Below are 15,640 nucleotides of genomic sequence, written 5' to 3' on the forward strand. Positions count from 1 at the left end.
TGGAAAAAAGAAAGCACGCGTTTTTTGTTAAGGGCTAAAAAAAAAGATCACACACGCAATTTTTTACAGTACTTTTTTTCTTTGTAAAACAATGACTTGCAGTTGTCAGAGCCCTTGGGCACTAACACATTTGGAAGGAAAGCAAATAAATCTAAAACTAACTTCTCCTTAGAATTTGAAAATGTGTGATTTCTAGTTTTTGCCAAATGCGAAACCGTAAATGCAAGATTTCAGGTAGGGCATTTTAATGAAGATTACCAGGAAACTGTTCATGTTTCCTTCAGCAATTTTAGATTAAAAAAAAAATTTAATTTCTGCATGGTTAACATCGTTCCCAATTATGAGTCTGGAGCTTGTTTTTTGACGGCTTAAGGACTGGACATGGCATTATGAACTTAACATTTTAGGTCTATGCTCTAAAGGAATCTTAAAATTGTTTAGTCTCATGCCATTTAATTGAAAACACTTGAAGGGATATGACTGTGCTCTCAGACAATGTTGTGTTCTGTTTTCTAGAAATCCAGCAGGGTGTTGGGAAGTACTTTAGCCATAATACTGTTAGGGTTTTGGCTTCATTCTTCTGTGTATCTTTTGTCCTCTCCCAGGCCAAAAACTATATTGTTAACATTGACCTTTTCTCTTTTTAATCTAATCTGTTACCAAGTCCCATAATTCCTTCCCTCAAAATGTTTCTCAGGTTCAAACTTTCCTTATGCTTCCCAGGCAGCTCTATCATTCAGGCCCTTATCACTTCATTCTTGGACAGCCTAGCAGCTTCCTGTCCCAGCTGATCTCCCTGCCTGGAATCACCCCCTCCTCTATTCATCCCAGTCTTCAAAACCCCACTCTTCTACTGCCTTTCTCCTAATGAGCAGTCTACAATGGCTCCCTTTCTGTAGTTTTGAACACATCCTACCTACCAATCCTACCAATGCAGAAATATATTTCTCATTTAAACCTTCTGTTGGTTAAATTCGGAGCCCTGATGGCACAGTGGTTAAGAGCTACAGCTGCTAACCAAAAGGCAAAAGGTAGGCAGGTTAAATCCAGCAGCTGCTCCTTGGAAACCCTATGGGACAGTTCTCCTCTGTCCAATAGGGTCACTATGAGTTGGAATCGACTCAGTGGCAATGGGTTTGGGTTGGTTACACTTCGGCCTCACTCTAGTCTGCTCACCAAAAAGTCATGAACATTCTTAATTAGAAGACTTTAAACAACAACCCAGCGTTTCCTAATAGGTCTTCCATAGAATACCATTCGTATAAAATCTGTCTCTACCATGAGGGCACCTGAGATTTTATTTTGCTTACTGGTGCATTTTATTTTGCCCCAGTGCCTAGAAGGAGACACATATGGGCACACAGTAAAGGCTATGGCTTAAAAAACTGAATAAGGGAAAATTGTTAAGTGAAATTTTTAAAAACATAAAATTGATGTATGTTAGTTATATAAAATTATGCAATACTTTTCCTCACGATATATATGAGTAACTCAAATATAATTTTTAAAGAGATAAGCATGTACTTAATAATATTACAGTTAAGTGATTGCCACACCTTTCTCCTGCAGAGTGGCTGGTAGGGTTTGAACCCAGACCTTTCAGTTTGTAGCTGAACACTTAACCACTGTGCCACCAGGGCTAGTCATGAGAAATTCACTTTACCTGAGTTTGAGTTTTCATTCATAAAACAGAGCTAACACCTACTCTCAGTATTAGCCTAAGGACTATGAAATAATGTCTGTACTACATCAAGCACAGGGGTTAAAGTAGATGTTCAATAAATCACAGTTCCCTTCCCTATCTTAGCTGACTAACAGAAAAAGAACTAAAAAAATACATCTGTCCTGGTGACTTGAAGAGTCTATCAATTAAGGGTATTTGAAGTTGTTACTGTTGTTGATAGAAAGATAATGCTGAGCTGTGGAATCCTCAAGGATCACTCTTTAAACAATATCGCATTTAGATAGTTACCAATCTAAATCAGCTAGTCAATATCCACTCAGACATGTTATTTTACACTTCAACTTGGGCAGTTTTTCTTTGTAATAATTGCCAATGTCTCACCTTCTGTTTTACGTTCACTGATGGTCTTATTAAAGTGGTTCTGATAAAGTACAGCTAATATTTTGTTTTCATATCTGAGTGCATATTTGATTTTTGTATCATACTACTTTAGAAACTTAAAATTTTGGTTCATTCAAGTGAGTCATGATTGATATTAAAGATGATCTAAATAAAGATTATCTTTTTTGGAATGTATAAAGAAATGTAATAATTAATTACATAGATCTATATGTCATTTAGTATAACTTTTAGATGCAATTTAGTCATGTAAATATACCTGCACATTGGTATTTTATTCAGTGAAATAGGTCACAGAATACATTCAATACAGAAGGCATTAACCCAAAATACTTTCATATATCTAAAACCACTCTTAATCAGACTTCATGACCACAAACTGTAGGTGGAATGTCTCAATACAGCATGGTTTCTGTTGTACTCAAACCTCAGAATTTAGCACGTTACAACACTCACCATCAAAGTACATTTCTGTGCAGAAATATCATTAAAGCCACTATTTGTGCTTACTTTCAGATGCTCCTCACCTTTTGTGTAACCAAACAGGCTGCTGGATAATGCATACTTATTTGATAATACCCATCAAAAATAAAATAAAATAAATCAGTGCATGTAGCTTCTTTTCATTAAAACTACAAACTGAAATGATGACTGTATTAAAGCATTTAAGGAAAATCTTCAAAATCTACTCTTAATTGCTCTAAATTTAATTCTGTATTGTGTTCATATTCTTCATAGCATACTCAAAATGTATTTTATAATGCTTTTTCTCATTGTTCATCGTTAGATAAAATTGTTTTTTAAGCATTAAGCTTTCTAAAGAGACCTGGGATATGACTCTTTGTTTAAAATATGCCACTCAATGACAAAGATTGCAATTCAGAGCTTTTAGACTTAAATATAATAATGCAATGATTACATTTTTTCATAACTTGACAATAGTCTGTAATGGGGACAAGTCCATATTTCAGTTCCAATAACATATTTTGAACCATAGGTAAGATTAAAAACCGTTTTTACAGTAGTTAGGTGGAGCCACGCATGCTCTTTTTCAGTATTTACATCAATCAAAGTGCATCAAGAAGAGAATAAAGTCAATATTATTTAAGTGGGCACTATAACCTGACATTTAGTTTTCAGAATCAAAGACTTTTAATATGTGATATACATGTGGAAAGCAAAATTACTGTGTAAACACTGACCATTTTATGTTATTACTTTGCTTCTTAAATCTTTAAACAGCTCCAAATAAAATAATGAGGTTGTATTAAGACGTTTTCCTGCTAATTTTTTTAGTAGCCCTGAATTTTAAATTCTAGCATTAAAGGACAGGCGTCACCCATCTTCTGTTGACAACTGCTCTAGGACTTATAAGGTATGAGTCAGAAATTGAAATAAGAGTTTGAAATGGAGAGATGGTACATTCATTAAATACAGCTATGAACAATTCAGCTTTAAAGGCATTGGGAAAATCTCTTCATGAAAATTTAAAAAATAATTAAATCAATATTTACTGAGCATTTTATACATACTAAACATTGTATTAAGCAACATTTATTGAGCATTCCCTATGTCAGATATTTGTGCTAGGTGTTGTGGCTTTCATTACATGTATATCTTCCTTGTCCATGTCTCTTCTTCATGGATGGAGAAAAGGAGTTACTTAATTCCCTAATGCTTAAAAAAAAATTGCTTTCTTTGAAACTAAATTATTTGGCCAATCTAGTTACATTTCAGTATTACCTAACGACCTGAAATTGTATTTTTATCTAGAGTTGAATGAATTCACTTATTGCTTTTTTGACCAACTCTTTCTCTAGATTAAGTGAGAAAAATAATATTAGATTCATCCAGTCAAGATAAATATGAAATGAAACCTACCATACTGGTTATTTCTATCTAGGACTTGGTGAAAGCTGACTGTGGTACCATGACCATCCCTCTTCCCATGTGGCCCCTGGCAGGCTCGCATCATGCTGCAAGGATTAAATGCTAACTTCTTCTATCAAGCTTTTATTCTCAGATTCAGATAAAATTCATCGCTCCCTCTATGTAGTCCTATAGCATTTTTTACAAGCCTTAATTATGAGACTTATTCTAATATTACAGAGTTGGTTGTTCATGAGTTGCCCTCTCCTGCTGGCTGAGTTCCCAGTAGATCCCACCTAAGGCCTCATTAGACTCTGACCAGTGGACAAATAATGAACCTTCACTGAATGAATGGATTAGAGAATGGAAATACTCTATTTTATAATGTCTCAATATAATTTTCTGCTAAAACTAGACATTTTTTTTTAATTGCCTTTTTGATAATTTAATCTCTGAAAAATAAGAGATTCTGAACTCATTCTCTCTTTTTAAACTAAAAAGTTGAACATATTAGCAATACTGAGAAAGGGTAATCATACCATCCTGGAATTTGTAACAGAGAAGCAAAGAGAAAGTCTGAAGAGAAATGTGCATGTATATAAGCTCTAGCTTTCAGGGAAAAAAATATTTCAGAAAGTTCAGAGAAAAGAGTGGTCTTTATTCCTTGACTGGATGACTCACCATGAAGGATGGAAAAGTCTGAAGATAAAAAATTAATTTTATAATCACAGGATACAGAGAGAAAGGGGAGGATTTAAAGAGTTCGAGATGACTGCATTTGTTGAGCAAAAAATGATTGAACTTTCAGATGAATTCAGATTTTCAAAGAACATATGAAATCCTCACACTCAATATTATGTATCTGAGACTGACTAGTACAATTTGGAGTCCTGGTGGCACAATGGTTAAGAGCTTGGCTGCTAATCAAAAGGTCAGCAGTTCAAATCCACCAGCTGTTCCTTAGAAATCCTATAGGGCAGTTCTACTCTGTCCTATAGGGCCGCTCTGAGTCAGAATCAACTCAATGGCAATGGGATTTTTTTTGGGTACAATTCAGATGATTTAAACATAGCTGAAGAACTATGCTTAATGAGAGCGAATTAACCGATCAGCATTAAGTTAAAGGGACAATTTCTTGTAAAGTGCCAAGGAGTTCAATACCCTTCCTTGTTCTAAGCAACACTTTCATTATTGACTTAGATAAAGATACAGAAAGTATGCTTATCATATTCACATACAACATAACTTTGGGTGATAGAGGAAACCTAATAGATAGTAGTACCCATATTCATAGCTCCCACGTCAGGCTAGAAAGCAGATCACAACTACCAAGATGAAACAAGCAGAGCTAATTTTACAGTCTGCATTCATATTAAAAGCATAACAATAACCAAACAATTACAAAGCCTCAGGCTGAAGGCAAATTAGTGCAGTAGATGATTTGTGGAAAAAGAATCTGAAGTTATAGTGTTTCCTAATGGGAAGTAGATATCCTATTAATCTATTTGTTAAAACCATCTCTGGTACTGTATTCCATTCTGAGAGCTAGATCTTAAGAAGGCACTGACAAAGTCAGAAAGGCAAACAGGTTGACACAGGGCTTGGAGAACAATTTTTCATGAGGAACTTCTGAGGGAATCTGGAACATTTAACCCAGAAAAAGTACACTTAAAAGTTAAACTCCAAACGCTTTCAAACGTTTGACGAATTGTGGTCATGTGAAGAGGTGGATGAGTTATTCTATGTTGCGCCACAGAGCAGAATTAGAAAGCATTGTTGCAAACCAAACAAGGTTCAAAATAGAGGGAAACCAAGTGATGGGAACTCTGTAAGAGTGGCCCTATTTCACAAAGCAGGAAGCAGCTCATTCCTGGACCTGTTCAAGTAGAGCTACGTATCCAGGAAGGCACAGAAGGTGTTCCAGAGTCAAGCAAGAAGTCAGCCTAGAGATTTTTAAAAGATTTATTGCAGTTTTCAGGTGTCGAGATTCTATGCCTAGGTAGCAAAGATTTTTAGGTAAAGAGGTAGGTAAGAGTGAATGGTAATATGGTTTAAAACAATATCAGCGTCTGCAGTTTCACACTATACAACCTGTCTTATATTTTGTTTACTCGTTCCCATAAACAGGTTAGCATCATAACGTCTAATCTTCATATTCTAAGAAACAAAATGGAATATGCAAGTTCCATTTCTTTTTGTAGAATAGAAGAGATGCAAAAGGTTGTAAAGAATTTGAGTAGAAAACATTAAATGATACACAGTGACGAAAATGCACAGGAAAATAATAGTCCAGACTGCTAAGGTAGAAAACTCATGATTAAAATATTTTAAAAGAAATAGCATAGATGCATCATTACTGGGCAGTGTGGTGTAGAAGCAAAAACTTCGGAATTGAAAATCAAGCCTGGGATCTGCCAATTATAAGCTATGAGCCCTTAGGTAAATTGCTTAAACTTACCTGAACCCCAGTTTCCTCACCTGCAAAATGGATGTAGTAATAGACATCTTATAGAGTTGAATGAGAATTAAACTAAGGGACCCGATACAAGTGTAAGTGACTTGTTGACTGTGAAATTCTGAGAGATAAGTAGTATCTTTTCTCTGATGCGCCAAGCTCAGTCATTTCTTGTTATATACTGTAAAGACTGCTCTGCTAGGACCTGTCAAAGTGCGTTGCATTATTTACCCATGTCTGACGAGTTTCTCTACACTAGACCCTGGGCTTTCCTTGAAAGCAGGGGCTATCTAACCTGAAGTCCAAGAACAATACTTGGGCGAATGTTTGTTGAATGAAGGGATAGATGGATGGAGGAAAGATCCATTTTTTGGAACCCAAAATAAATAGCTGAAAATAAATTTCTTTGTAGCTCAGGCTATCCTAATAGAAAGTTTGCTACTGAGAGAGAAAAAATTCACACAGCTGCTTTTTTTTTTTGTCATTTTTAATTTACAGTAAAACCTTATATTTCATAAAGTTGAGCAAGAGCAAAACTGGACTAGCTCAGTTTTGCTCCTGTGTGCGTGGGCATGTTTGTTAGTGAAACTGGAGCATATCATATTTCTTATAATTCTGTTTTTAGATAAGTGTTGACTTTATTTGGTAACTTTTTCTTTCAAAGAAGTTCAAAGACTTTTTAAGTTATCTTGCCATGTTTGACGGTATCTCTTTGAAGTTAGTGTTTAGCACAGTTTATCATCCCCATTTCTCAGATGAATACTATAAACAAAGACATGAATTGCCTTATCCAAGGTCACAAAACTAGTCCCTGGCTGAACAATAAACAGAATACATAGATAACTATGCATTTCATGGGCTGAAGTTAAGCACAATATGTATTCAATCAGCTGTTTATGGAGCAATCGACCTGCACTGTAGCTTGTAATGCGCCATTAAGAATTGACAGAATGCTCTGGGGACACTGAGCTTCTGTTAAAAGTGATCGTATAATCTGGGGACAAATAAGGGTGATGGTTGAACAACACGATGAACATGTCTAGTGTCACCGAAGTACATGTGAAGACTGCTGAAATGACAAGCGTTGTGACATATGTATTTACCACAATAAAAGAACCATCAGAAAGTCTGATGAGGACAGAGTAGTGTATTTTAATTAATGTAAGGATAGCTTCCTACTAGGTTCAAGTAACAAAATAATATCAAAATTGAGAAGAAGTTAGCTTCTAGGTTCCAACCAAAATCCAACACTACTTTTGTGTGGACTCTGTTGCCAACTGTGCCCTCAGACACTTGAGCCATTCCTGCTAGAGCCAGTAAGAACCACATGTGTGCACCAGTGGGCACAGACTAGTTCTATATTTATGGATGTTTGTTTAAATTTAACAAAATGAGAAGTATTTTGGTTAGGAGCAAATACAGGTCTGCTTACATCCAGCATAAAAAAGGTGGGCCTACGATTTACACACAGGCAATGTAAATAGCAAGTTCTAAAAACAGAGGACCAGTCCTGTATCATTTCCTAAAGGGCAGGGAAATTAGTTTGACTACTGTGTAACGAAAAGGGCATTTCATAAGGAGTCTCCACTGCACACACATCCCTCCTCCATTCGCCCCTCCCAGTCCCGGCCCCATTCATAAAGTCACCTCAGAAGAACTTTACTGCTTTATGAACTGTGGGAGTTCTTGCACCTTACAGGAAAGAGTTCTGAATAAATGAGAAAAAGAACCTTTAGAAATAGCGGCTACCCACATTTATAAGAATAATTTAGGCCTACCCCCAAATGGCTTCAGATGCAAAAGGGAACTGTTTCCCTATCACTAAGGAAAGCAATGATAATTCTTTCTATGGATCCCAAATACTTCTTTCCAGCAACTGAGATAATGTTGATCTTACCTTAATTGAACCTTAGTCTGCTTGGTGAGTGGGGGAACATTTTAGCCATTTTCTTAAAACTCATAAAGTAATAATATTTTTTTTTGTTTTAGAGTGTGTTTGGGACGAATCTAGCCAGCTAATTCTAATTTCAAAGTTCTGAAATTTTATCTTTTTTTTTTTTTTACAAACGGTATCACAATCAATATAACCCTCATTCTACGAAAATATTTTAGATCCCCTCCTTCTCGTGGCCAACCTAGTTTGGGAACTGAATGACTAATGAGTGACAAGATGAGCAGTTAGTAGACACAAATGCACTCTGTAATCCATGAGCTACAAGGTCTTCCTATGTGTTTAAAGGGTTAGGGATGGAGTCAAGAGTCTGCAAGGACAATCTCTAATTGGAAAAAAAAAAAAAGGAAATGCCCTGTTAAATGCTTTTTTTCTTCCTCTGTCTTGTTCCTGACAGTAAGTAATGGTACAACTGTTCTAAAGTATTCCTCTTCAATTTTATTTTGTTTAATTCAGCCTGTCATTAAAAGGCTTGTGAGCTTTAGGCTTGATGATTACTCTTGGTGGGAGGAAGCAATGCCACTGCAGACTTGTGTTCTAGACAAGCGCCCCTTTATACAATGACGGGGCCTGCCATCATAAATGAAAGGCTCTTTAAAGACCAGTGAGGGACTCTTTTAAGCAGACTGCTACCATGTGCTTGTAACCCTCCAGCATAACTCGAGAGGATGAGACAGCAGTGTGTTCTGCTGCAAAGAGGACTATTGTCCTCGTTAGCCTCAAGCAAACTGAGCCGTGTTTCACTGAAATGTAGGAGCATTTCCAAAGAGCAGGGTTTTCAAGCAGTAGTTCCTAAAATTCTGAACATGATAAAAGGATTAAAATAAAAGGCTTAGAGTTTGGGATTTAGAATTCTCTTCATCCCTCACCCTAAATCAACACCCCAGATCCCTAAATAAAATGTTAAATCTCATGCATCACACACTATTTTTAGGAAAAAAAAAAAAAAACAAACAATAAACACTGGGTTAGCTCACAATTGAATAAATTAATGAATATTAATAAACTTGGGTGTTTATTAACAAGCTCACAGAATCTGGGTTTTGAAATTTTTGACAGCTGACTTCGGATACATTTGTCTACATGCGGAAAGGGAAGAAGGATGATGTAAACTATTAGCTTTATCAGAATTTAAGAGATTTTATTTTAACCTGTCTTTAAGCCGAGAAATATTTTGGAGTTTAAGAAGAGACGACTATAACATAATATGCTTCTAATTTTTTATAATGTGCTGCACAGGTCTGCTTGGTTTGTTAAAGGGATAACTTACATCCTAAGTCCAGTCAGTTACAGAGCCATGAAATAAATCTCTCTGTTCCTCCACAGTTCATAAACATAAAATATATAATTTGAATCCGGGATGAAGCAAAATAGACTAAGATTTTGGGGGCAAAAACATGTTTACTATTTCAACAAAGCCAAAATGTACCTAAGGTAAAGGTCAAAGAATACTTCATTCCCTGCTGAGCAAATGCGCAGGAAGCACATTTGTCTACGTTTCCTGTCATAACAGGAAGAGTGTAACTTCTTCCTTTCCACAATGGCTTCAGTTTTACCTCCTAACTCCAATATTTTCTCCCTCAGGGCCTTCCAAATCAATCCTTGCAAGACAGAAGGCAGGAGGCTGTCTCTGTTGCAGTTTCCAAACAGTTACATTTGTTGAAATGTTATTTAAATGTTAGTGATTTCTGAAGCTAAACTGTTCCAATTTAAAATTAAATGTCAAACTTCCAAACATTCAGATTGGTTCTCTTGTTCCTATTAATGGTCCAACATATTAAAAAAAAAACCCCACAAATATATACCATATATTATAGAATTTGAATTTATTTGAGCTTAATTATGTTATTTATTTTTGTGCCAACACCATTATTCTCGGAATAAAAATATTTCCAAATTGTCTTCAATAAGAGTACCCTAGGATATAAACTTTAAAAATACTTTCATCATAACAATTTTTGAAGAAAATGAGCTCATTTTAAAAGAATAAATTATAAAGTTAAAGGAAATCAAGAATGAAAAGAACATGGCTTTTGAGACAATTAGCAACATGTTCTTTAATTTACAGTTTGGAAGAAACCTTTGGGTTTCTTCTCTTGGTTTATGTGGTCTATTTATAATGTTAATATTTTTAGTGTTGGTTTCCCAGTCATACAATGTCACACATAGTTTGTGCATTTGCAAAGCAGAAGGTGACTTGTAGCAAACCAAATGGTGTATGCATGCATTCACAGACATGAAAGGGGTCATTCAATGCTCCCCTTTGCTTGAAATATAATAAATAAAAGTGTCAGAATTTTTTTTGTAGTCAGACTTTGAAATAGAAACTATAGCAGATACACAAATCAGGAATGCAACAACAAAAAAACTCGAAGCCCTGAAGTTCAAGGAAGAGCTTATTTTTTAAATAGATAAAACAGTGACAGAGTTGTACAGAGTTATCCTTTTCCTTGTGAAAATTTTGGTCTCTTGGATTTCCTACCAAAGGAAAGCTAATGAATGAGTGTGATGGCAGTTGGGACAATACCTTTCTAGCAGTAAAGAAACAGATGTAGCTGACATAAATATATGATGCCACATGGTGTACAGAATATACAGTAAGTGTGTGGTGTACTATTGGTAGGATTCATCTACCAATAGTTGGGAGACCATTTGTGAATTGTTTTCAAGTTGCTAGGTAAGGAGCAGAAATGAATGGTCTGATGTCATAACTGTTAAATATACATCTGAACACTCCGGCTACTGCTTTCTTTGATCTGGAAACTCACAAGAGTTTACCTCATGCCACTTCTTTCCTTCTGGTTTTCTTTTCCAATCTCTTCAATCACCAGTAATTCCAGTTGTTTGAATAAGAACTCCCCACTGTGATTTTAAGATTAACGAAAGAATGATTTAACTTATATGCACGGGGAACCTTTAAACAGGTGTCCACATTATCCACCAATATACCCTACAACTCAATTACAGGATGTGCTATGTCCTACTATATTACTATAAAAAAATACACCCTAATTTTATTTGTATAAAATCGGTTTAATAAAAAATTTAATGTAAGTTTAAAGGAGGCAGTCAGATGTTAAGTTATGATACTAAAAAAATGGCATAATAATCACCATTATGAGGTATTTGGAAACTTATTTTAGATTTAGAGATAGAAAAATCAATGCTTTTATGCTGATTAAACTTTTTATTCACTTGATCTGAAACAAGGTTCCAGATACCCCTTGACTAGTGTGGATAACTCTTCTATAGTAGTTAAAATGAAATTTCCTATCAAATAATATATGTTTGTTTGAATTGCAGACAAACAACCAATGAGGCTGGAATTCTGTTTGTGGAGATGGCAAAAGACATGCATTTTGATACTGGGACTGGATCACTGTTTTCATAACTCATGGTTCAGATTTCATCACAAAGTTATTTTCTTGAAGCAATTAATTTGTATTTCTAAATTATCTTGTATGCCTAACTGGGCAAATCTGCTGCAAAAGGCCTCTTGAAAATGTTAAAAAGTGAAGATGTCATTCTGAGGTCTAAGGTGCACCTGACCCAAGCCATGGTATTTTCAATTGCCTCATAACCATGTAAAAGCTGGACAATGAATAAGGAAGATGGAAGAAGAACTGATGTCTCTGAATTACGGTGCTGGTGAAGAACACTGAATATACCACAGACTGTCAGAAGAACGAACAAGTCGATCTTGGAAGAAGTACACAGCCAGAATGCTCCTTAGAAGCAAGGATGGCAAAACTTCATCTCATGTACTTTGGACATGTTATCAGGAGGGACCAGTTCCTGGAGAAGGACATCATGCTTGCTAGAGGGTCAGCAAAAAAGGGGAAGACCCTCAACGAGATAGACTGACACAGTGGCTGCAATGATGCACTCAAACATAGCAAGGATTGTGAGGATGGCACAGGACTGGGTAGTGTTCCGTTCTGTTGTACATAGGGTCGCTGTGAGTCGGAACCGACTTGAAGAAGGCACCTGACAACAACAACAACATGTATATCTAAATTATTTAGCATTTAAAAAGCAAATACATCTCAATTCCAACATATTTTATCTTCAGTTATTAGGAGTAAATCCCAAATTTAGAGCTGAAATTAACTCTTTTATCTGCTTATATTCTGCATATCGCTTTGAGGAAAATTCCATTAACGTTCTAGCTAAAATTCTAGGAAGAGCCTAAAACAGTGCATAACAAGAGATAGGAAGGAGTACAGCTTTTTTTTTTTTTAAACAGTGTCATGGAGGGAATCAATACATCTCTTTTTATTTTTTTTTAGTTTAGTTCAGAAAATACTAGATTTTGTTTAAAGACATCAATATGCAGAAGCTGTTTTGTTTTTCCTAGGCCATTTAAAATAATCTATAAGTCATGTAAAGAAACTGAGATAGGGATGTAACACAAGAATAAAAATCAGGAAATTTAACAGTAATGAATTTTGAATTTCTTCTGGCCATGAGGGAATTCTTCTATTAACAGGAGATTGTTGTTAATTGTCTTCAATTTGTGCTCCAGTTACTGCACTGATAATTGCATGAAATTTTGTTTTCTGGCAAAAACTATTAGTGTTCCAGTTCTGACGGAAGCAAAGGACTCAAGGCATTTAAAAACCTTTCTTGCTTTACTTACTATATTTTAGATCCTGTGTTATTTAGCAAGTATTTTTTTCTTATAATTAATTAAATGCTTAATGTCTTTACACAGCAAGTCACACAAACTAATTTTTAGTTTATGTCTCTTGTCCTTTTCAAAGTAGGAAAACTGAAAATTTTAAATACAAACACACAAATAAACTGGCTTAGGCTAAGCGTGCCTAGTTTTTCTATTTCTTTTTAATTGAAACAACAGATATAACCGATTTCTAAGCATATCCTGTTTGTGAAAGCAGTCATAAAAGAACAAAACGAGGCGAAATCAACTTGATGGCAACCAGTTTTGGGTTTTTTTTTTTTTGGTTATCCTTTCATAGCACTTTGGTATTTCATTTTTAATAAATTTTTGATACACTTTTGCATATTCCATGTCTGTTTTACCCTACTAGATCAAGTGTTCACAACTATGGCCCACAGGCAAACTCCAGCCCATCCCAATTACAAATATGGTTGTTTCATGAGCGTAATTTAAAAAATGGTACTATATGAAAGAGGGTAAGATTACAGTTACTTAAATGGTGAAAGTATTTAAAGGGTAAAAACAAAAAACTCAGATGGAGAGATTGAAATAGTAGCATTAGAAGAGACTGGAGGCCATATGTGGTAAAAATGGTGATTAGTTCGAAGTAACTTGGTCAGTGATATAAATTTGAAAATAAGTTCCCAAACCAAAGAATTTAGAAATTTCCTTCTTCCCACCCTTGACATGAGCTCTTGGTCTGCAAATGTCCTGTGGGATCTTTTCTTCCTGTCCACAAACCATCCTTTGCCATCAGCTGGCTCTTGTTGTGGTATGGTTCTCTAGCCCCGCTGTTAGCTTCTGAAAGATCCTTTATGCTCCTGCTCTACTCTGTTCCACTCCTCCATCCATTTCCCCACACCCTTTCAAGGTAAAATCCTCTTGAAACGAAGGATCAGGTACCATTTTTCAGTGTGCTACGTACTGCAGGAGTTGCTTTAATGGAAATTATATTAAATACAACAGCTAATGGTTCAAAGTACAGGATTCTCAATGGGAACAGTTAATAAGTAAAAGTATTGAGGACTTAGTACGTGCTAGGCACTTTGCATTTATCAACTCACTCAATTATCTCAATGACCTAATGAGGTCGGTACTATTTTTAAACGCTCAATTCTACCCATGAAGGAACTGAGGTTCAGAAGAGTTAAGTAACTGGCTGGAGGTCATATAGTCAGTAAGTGGCAAAACTGGTACCAGAATCAGGTTTATGTCATTCTAAAAACCACGCTCTTAGCTATTGGATGCAACATAATTCAGAAAAGCATGGGCTTATTTTTCTGAAAGATTTGGGCTCAAATCTTGGCCAGTTTCTAGGATTAATTGTATGACCTTGGGCCGGTTACTTAGAACTTAAGAGGACCTTTAAAGCGTTGCCAAGACTTGGGACCTGTCTACTCTCTAATCTCTTCTCTCATCTAAGGTCAGACACCAGTCTTGAATCCCACTGGCCTTCCTTTAACTGCTCAGCCAAGCTCGTTCCTATCTGAAGGATCTTTGCAAATACTATCCCCTCTGGTATGCTGTTACCTGCCAACTCTGACTCATCTTTTACCTCTCGACTTAAACAACATTCCCTTATAGAGGCCTTTCTCTGATCCTCAATTTAAATAAGTCACCTCTTGTTATTCTTTCATAAAAGGTCCCTTGGTGGTGCAAATGGTTTGCGTTTGACTACTAACCTAGTGGTTGGTAGTCTGAACTCACCCAGTGGCACCACAGGACAAAGTCCTGGTGATCTGCTTCCATAAAGACTGTAGTCTGGCACCATGCAACAAAGGCCTGGTGATTTGCTTCCATAAAGATTACAGCCAAGGAAACCCTATGGAACAGTTCTACTCTGTAACATATAGGGTTGCCATGAGGTAAAACTGACTTGAGAAATGGGTGTGGGGTTATTTTTTGGTTATCCTTCCAAGGCACTTTTATATTTTCATTTATAAGCATGTATGAACAAATTTTTGATACACATTGGCATATTCCATGTCTCTTTTATCCCGTTAGATTGGGTGCTCACAACTATGGGTCACAGGCAACATCCAGCCCATCCCATTTTTGTCAATAACATATTATTGGAACACAGCTACTCTCATTCATTTACATATTGTCCATAGCTACTTGCACACTGTAATGACAGAGCTGAATAGTTGTGACCCAGATTGTATGACTCGAAATGCCAGAAATATTTTCTATCTGAGCTTTTACAAAAGAGGTTTGCTGGCCCCTTTAGTAGACTATAAGAATTGAACACTTAACATTAGGCACATCATAAAAAAAATCTAGTAATATTTGTTGGTTTAATAAATTACTTAGCTTTAAAATGGGATTAATAAGGATTACGTAGAAATATACATATATAGTTCTTGGCACATAATTGGTAGATGTTCAATAAATGTAACTATTTTTATTTAGTTATCTGGAAAATTTCCATAACACTGAAGTTGGCAATTCATAATTTCGATTATTTTTAGACACTAGCTTAAGAAAGACATCTTCTTTTCACATTAGAAATTGAGACACAGTGTTTATAAACTTGGTAACTCTAAAAAAATTTAAAAATAAGTTGTTGGTTTATATCCTCTCCTAAATTATTTTACATAT

The 15,640-nt window shown here is 35.7% G+C and overlaps 1 protein-coding gene across 9 annotated transcripts in view; it reads right to left on the reverse strand.

Annotated features, from left to right (window-relative positions):
* The window catches only part of MEF2C (myocyte enhancer factor 2C), a 157,715-nt gene that overhangs the window by 79,148 nt on the left and 62,927 nt on the right, over positions 1-15,640 (reverse strand). The window lies entirely within an intron of this gene.

The sequence above is a fragment of the Elephas maximus genome, chromosome 2, assembly GCF_024166365.1.
Source record: "Elephas maximus indicus isolate mEleMax1 chromosome 2, mEleMax1 primary haplotype, whole genome shotgun sequence".
In the NCBI taxonomy this organism is placed as follows: Eukaryota; Metazoa; Chordata; class Mammalia; order Proboscidea; family Elephantidae; genus Elephas; species Elephas maximus.